The sequence below is a fragment of the Lathyrus oleraceus genome, chromosome 6 (genome assembly GCF_024323335.1).
Source record: "Lathyrus oleraceus cultivar Zhongwan6 chromosome 6, CAAS_Psat_ZW6_1.0, whole genome shotgun sequence".
Classification (NCBI taxonomy): Eukaryota; Viridiplantae; Streptophyta; class Magnoliopsida; order Fabales; family Fabaceae; genus Lathyrus; species Lathyrus oleraceus.
In genome coordinates this window covers 14,340,251-14,347,545 of record NC_066584.1, presented here as the reverse complement: position 1 = coordinate 14,347,545, position 7,295 = coordinate 14,340,251, and the positions used below count along the sequence as shown (strand labels likewise).

Genomic DNA, 7,295 nt, shown 5'->3' with positions numbered 1-7,295 from the left:
TCGTGACCCAAAACAAAAGCTTAAATCAATGAACACAATGCTAAAGTACTCAAGGATTTTTATCCTAGATCATCATTAACTAGGTTACCCCTATTCCACTCATCAGAGTGATTTTTCCTTAAAAAAGGACTTAATCTAATAACAAACTGAGTACAAAAGCAATGATAACCTGTTAGCAATTTCTAAGAATTTTGACCTAACTGGTCCCCTAAGAAATTTGATGGTCACTAACTCCCTAAGATACTAACCAACCTGGTTGCTTAAGGAGATTTAATCCTCAATGTCTACCTGTCACTGATTTCTTAAGAATTCTGACCCAACTAGTTCCCTAAGAAATTTGACGGTCATTGACTTCTCAAGAGCCTGACCAACCTGGTCGCTTCAGGAAAACAATCAGGGTTACAATAACAAGTTTTGTGTTTATAGATTTTTCTTCTTGATAAGTAGGGTACACAAAACTATAATCAGATTTTCACACTTAAGCAAGATATGAAATAAATATCTCTAACTGCTTGAAAAATAAAGGTTCTATTTTTGTTTTCTGCATAAATGGTTTTCTTTAGTGGATTTTCTTCATTACGAAGTTTTAGCTTTGAAGCCTTTTTCTTTTGTAGTCATTCATCATCATCTCTTTGTTTAATGTAAATCCTTTGACATTTTTATATAGGAAGAGTAAATCCATTGCAGGAAAGGATTAACGTTTTCTTCGAGGTACACCTTTGTTGTAGAGTTAGTAGGTACATTAGAAAAACTTGGGTAGCTAGAAAATCTTATTCTTTAGTTTGATTAGCATAATGCATAGTAACTCTTCATCCATTAAAATATTCTAAAATAATGTATTGGCATACGTGATGAGATGTTCAAAGTTCATAATCTATCAAAGTAAGACTTGATAATGTTAAGATGACAGAGAATATATCAGAGGGGCCTTCTTTAGAAGAGTTTACTAGTGACAACAAGAGTAGACAATATCTTCATGACTTCTACAAAAATACCATTGATTCAAATTTGGATGACGTCAAGCCATCAAAATCTCTTATACCAGAGTATAAAGTCTCTATATTTAGAGTCTCTTTAGTTCATAGTCTGTTATGATCAACATACTTTAGTATTTCAGATTGTTCAGATTCTATTTCTTTAGACATTGAAGATATGTACACTTGAACGCATAATTTGTGTATAAAATTGTTCTTATACCTTTTGTTATCATCAAAACTTAAAGGCATGTAAATATAGAACCAAACTTGTTCTTACATGTTTTACATATTTCACATATGTATTTCAAACTCTATCTAGAGATCAACTCGAGCAGTTGAATACATTATCATATGCCACACCGTGGAACTTCTTCCGTCTACCTCTGCATTTTTCTAGTAAATTTGAGTACTATGATAGTCGGAGATAACGAAGTTTGAAAGATGTTATACATCATGCATAAAACCTTGAATTTCGAGCATTTGGTTAAATATTTTTGTCCTTCAACTTATGTTCACAATATTTTAATATTGACTTAATTCATTATTTGGTCATTTAATTTAATTTATTGTTTAGATTTGGTCTTTTAATTAAAAAAACGTTACAATGTAGTCCTTTAAAACCATGTCGTTAGCCTAAGCAGGCTCTTTAGTTAATTTTATTACAAAAAAACGTTAACTTACCAATGTGGCACTATTGTTGTATTTTTAAAATATAACATGGTTTTTTGTTTGGAATTTTTTAATTTTATTAATTCACTTATTTTCATTTTTAATCACATTTTCTTAATATATTTCATATTTTCTGTACTTATTTTCATTTATATTCATTATTTGGAACAAACCCTGGTGGCTCTCTAATGAAACCTATAACCTCTATCTTCTTTCTCTTTCTCCTTCTTTCTTCTTCTCTCCCAACATAGTATAATAGATCCATAGTTATTTTTGATTTTTTGAAAAATAGAACAACTGTTTTGATATTGTCATTTCTTGAGTTGTGATTTATTGTCTGTTGTTGAGTTATTGTTATGTTTGGTGTTGTTGTGTATGGATTTCGAGGTGAAAGGTTTTTGGGTTGAGCAAAAACAATGGCGTTTTGAATAAGGTTGGGATGTTTGTTATGAAGAACATTAAAATAGTGCCGTTTTCTACCTATTGTTTTCATACTCTGAACCAGAACCCATTTTTGATTTGTTTTGATGTGATTGAGATTTCTATGTTCTATAAATTACACGGACCTGTTCGAAGCCAAATTTTGTTCTTTTTCATTATCTTTCCACTTTCATATTATTCTTCAGTCAATTACATTGTATTTTGTGAGTTTTCAAATGCTTAGAGCATCATTCTCTAAGATTTTTATGAGAACTGTATTATAAATTTCTATCAAAAGACATCAAATTAATGATGGATTACATATTTTGGCTTGACAGTATAATTATTAAGGATAGTTTTATTTTATTATCTAATCATTGGCTTTAATTCTTTGCAGCTTCGAAATCAAAAAGGTTATTCTTCTTCGTTGTCCCTGTGACGAAATCGAATGTTAGACATAGCTTGTTGCTGCTCTAGAGAATGTTAGAATCGGTTCTTTCTATGAAGGTGGTCGGAGAGATTTAAGGGTGGTTGTGGTCTAAGTGTGGAAGAGAGATTTTGCTATTTTTTATTTTCTTCTTCTTTCAGAACGCGTGAAAGAAAGATGGATCATAGTTTTTTTATTCTGAGAGTTTATAAAGAACAATGATAAATTCTTGATTTATTATGGATTTATTGTGGTTCTTGATTGGTGAAAGACAATAGATGATTTTTATGGATGAAGAAAATTTTAAGAAATATTATGGATTAAAAAAAATCAGATAATGTAACCAAATCCAATTTCATAAAAAAAAGGTTGGAAATGATGATAAATTGAGAGTAATTGTAAAATTTAATTATGGAAGATATTTTGATAGAGAAATAATGAAAAATACCATCATTTATGTTAAAGATGATCATAATAAAGAAATAATGAAAAATTTGCTGAGTTGTCATACCAGATTGGCAACATTTAACGTTTTTTTAGAAAAATTAACGGAAGAGACCAATAATGCTAAAGAAACTAATTTTAAGGGATCAAAGTGTAATATTGTAAAGTAACTTCTTTATAAACTTGTCAACTCAAGCGTTTAGGCTTTAGAAACTAATTTTAAGGGATCAAAGTTTAATATTGTAATTTAAAGAAACTAATTTTAAGGGATCAAAGTGTAATAGTGTAATATTGAAAATGGTTTTAGAATTCTTCACAAAAATAACTTCTTTATAAAGTAAAGTAATCAAAATAAGACCGAATTAAACTTGTCAACTCAAGCGTTTAGGGTTTAAAGATCATATTGAGGTTCAACCAATAATAATTAAATACATATTTTTATAATAATAATAATAATAATAATAATAATAATAATTAAATATATCTAACACTAATTAAAATTAAATTTTACTAAAATAATTAAGATAAGAAAAACAAATTTAATAGAATAGTGATAAATATATCTATCTAAAACATAAAAATGTGTACTACTTCTTTTTATCAATAATTATTGTATAAATGAATAAGTATAGTATATATAATTCAATATTGTCCTTTTAAAATTTTAAATTATACATAAAGTAATAAAAAATTAGATCATAATTGAATGTCTTAAAAAAGTGGATTAATCAACAAATAGTAAAATAATTAAAAAATAAATGTAGTAGGTTGCATACACTAAGTCAAAACCTTTTATTTGAAAATAATAGTAACCCTAATCCACTTAATAGTGTGTCGAGTGTTGACAACATTATCCTTTATATCTTCTCATAATCTCTTTTTCTCTTCTCACTCATGGTTGGATTTGATGTATTAGCAACAAACGATTGGTCCAACATGTGAGTGGAAAACATGGTTTAACATATAAAACCGGTCAAACCCATTTTTTATGATTTTCGTCTAGTTTTACAGTTTATAGGTCGACTATGATGTATAGTTGTTCTTACACTAATTGGGACGGACTTAAGTCCGGTTCTCAGTTAACCGATTGAACCAACCGACTCGGTCTAATTTTAGCTATCGTGTTAAAAACCATTAGTCATTTAAGTGGTTAATTTTTTGTCAATAAAAATTCATTATTTCAAAAATAAGTGTAGTAGGTTGCATACACTAAGTCGAAACCTTTTATTTGAAAATAATAGTAACCCTAATCCATTTAATAGTGTGTTGAGTGTTGACAACATTATCCTTTATATCTTCTCATAATCTCTTTTTCTCTTCTCACTCATGGTTGGGTTTGATGTATTAGCAACAAACGATTGGTCCAACATGTGAGTAGAAAACACGGTTCACCATATAAAATCGGTCAAACCACTTTTTTCTGATTTTCGTCTAGTTTTATAGTTTATAGGTCGATTATGATGCATAGTTGTTTTTACACTAATTGAGACGTACTTAAGTTTGCAGTTAACCGATTGAACATGCTGACTCGGTCTAATTTTAACTATCATGTTAAAAACCATTAGTCATTTAAGTGGTTAATTTTTGGTCAATAAAAATTCATTATTTCAAAAAGGGCCCAACCAGGATCAAACCAGTGACCTCTTGATCTGCAGTCAAATGCTCTACCACTGAGCTATGGACCCAATGATAAGATTATTATTCAATAAATAATTAACCAACTATAAAATTATTTTACAAAATTACCTTCATTGATATTACCTTATTTATGTACTATCTAACATTTCCTCGTAAAATACTTTGAAAGTTTTTCATCATTACTTTCTTGTCGTATGCTTTCATTCTAAAATACTACTTAATGTGACATTATATATAAGAAGTTGTATAATTAATTTACACTTTATGAAAGTTATGTGTTGGTTCTATGTGTTGGCATCAATTTTGGTAAAACCTAGAGTTATCACAAATTGTCACGAGTGTTGTCTTGACATGTGATATCAGTTTCCTGCAGGATGTTTAAATATGGTTGTGCAGGATTTAGCTGAGATGTCAGACCCGATGTTAAGACATGTGTGTACAGAACATTCAGTATGAATGTTATGTATCTTAAGATTGTGCTTTTCATGCAAATCTGTGTGTGATTGATGTGGAGATTGAACGCGCCATTCAAGGAGTAATTTGAATTAAAACCAGATTGATTTATTTTCCAATAAGATATGATCAATTGTCGTGAATAATAAGATACGAAAGGAAAATAGATTTAGGGTTTATGATGTCCAGACCCATTCAAAAGCTTCTATTTAAAGGCCATGTAAAACCTGATTTTAGCACACAAGAAAATGAACGAAATAGTAAGAGAGAATAAGGGTTTTAGTCTTGTGTAAGCTTGTGTATTGTGAGCCATTCATTCATTCTATTGATGATTGAATTGGACTGGCTTTTGAGTTATAATTTGCCCACTCTAAGCTTTGAAGCATGAGTGTGTGTTTACTTGGTTGAAGCTTTTAAGCAAGATCAAGTATGTGTTCTTGAAGAGTGTCTTCTTTCTTTGTAATATTTGTTTTTATATCACTGCTGTGATTGAGGGGGAGTGAGTAGGATCTCTTATCTAAGAGTTCTTAGATAGAAGTCACACAGGTAGAGATTAGGTGAAAAGACTGTAACTTGAAGTTGTTTACTGAGAGTCTTTGAACTAATTCTGTTTAGTGGATTTCCTTCCTGGCTTGGTAGCCCCCAGACGTAAGTGAGTTTGTTCCGAACTAGGTTAACAATTTCCTGTGTCACTTGTACTATTGTTCTTTGTCTTTTATCCTGTTTATATTTTAGTTGTTGTTCAGATATTAGTATCGTGACATTACCTTCGACATCTCATATCTGATACCAGAATTTCATTATGTTTGAGATGAGAAATAATAATTTTTTTGTTACAAAGAGGGCATATGTCCAAAAAGGAAAAACTACACTAAGACTAGATGGGGAATTGCAGTCCCCAAAAAATCAAAATCTAATGAGCGCCTAATGCTACTAGGACATGTCTCATAAATACACATATCTTTAATATTTATTATGCTTTTAGCTAACACTTCCGCAGTTTGGTTAGACTCGCAATAAACATGATTGACAATTACTTTCCAATCCATCCTTATACACACTTGAATCTTACTAATCAATGTTTTTCCCGTGATATTACCATTATTCGTGTTATTAATACCATTCACCACACCACGAGAATCAACATTTACTTGAATGACTCCCACTCCCATTCTTTTAGCAAGTTGCATCCCCTCATAAACCCTCCAAAATTCTACCACAAAAGCACTACACACATCAAGCCTCTTAGCATACCATCTTATCCATTCTCTATTACTATCCCTTATAACACTTCCATAACCTCCTCTACCATCTTCCATACAAGCTCCATCAAAATTCAGTTTTACCCACCCGGTAGAAAGTGGTTTCCACCGAATCAACTGAGACTCTCTTTGCATCCTACCTACATTATTTATAACTGCGACAACATTGCTATAATACCTCATAATCTTCACAACATAACCCATCAAATCATATGCTCTAATTAAATTCTCTTCATGAATTTCCTTATTACGCCAACCTCATGATCCCCACAGAAGAATTATATACCAAATATGCAATACATTTTAGGAATGCACGAGATGTCCAGATTTCCTAAAATATATTGAGGGCACTATTTTGGACCAGGTAAAGAGAAGATTGTTTGTGCATGGACCAACTAGGTTAGTCACTTTGGTAATACAACAACTAATCGAGTTGAATATGCACATGATAGACTCAATAATTTTTTGGTGTCGTATCTCGAAAAAATACGACCTCGCGAGTGTTCGCTCGCTTGTAGAAATTATTCCAAAGGAGGAAATGGAAAATATCGATAAAATCCTTAAAATAAAAAATAAAATGGTCTTCACAACCAAATTTGGGTCCGAGGGTAGATTACGCAAGGGGAAGATATTAGCACCCCTCACGATTATTGTACTCAAGAAGAACCATTTAGTTAACTTTATGATTGAATATTAGCTTATCTTATCTATTTTTTTGGAGTGATAAAAGATTGAAAGGTAAAATAAAAGGGGCCGCAAAAAGGGTTTTATTAGGGTGTTTGACGAGATTGTGGGTCTCGCTCCTACGTATCCTCAAGTAAAATGAGGAATTCAAAGCTATATAGTTCGTCATAGCAAATGAATGTTGGTTGGTTTGTTTTATTGAACGAGTATTTAGATCGCGCTCTAACGAATAAACATTGGCTTGTATGTTCGTAGGGGAGGCTTAAGCGCTTGATTGTATCGCAGTAGAACATACTAAATAATGTTTTTTTTAAAAAGGTT

General features: G+C 31.0%; 1 non-coding gene across 1 annotated transcript; it reads right to left on the bottom strand.

Annotated features, from left to right (window-relative positions):
* Positions 1–4,550: 4,550 nt before the first annotated feature.
* Positions 4,551–4,622, bottom strand: TRNAC-GCA (transfer RNA cysteine (anticodon GCA)). The gene has a single exon. It is a non-coding gene; the product is annotated as a tRNA-Cys (tRNA).
* Positions 4,623–7,295: the final 2,673 nt, after the last annotated feature.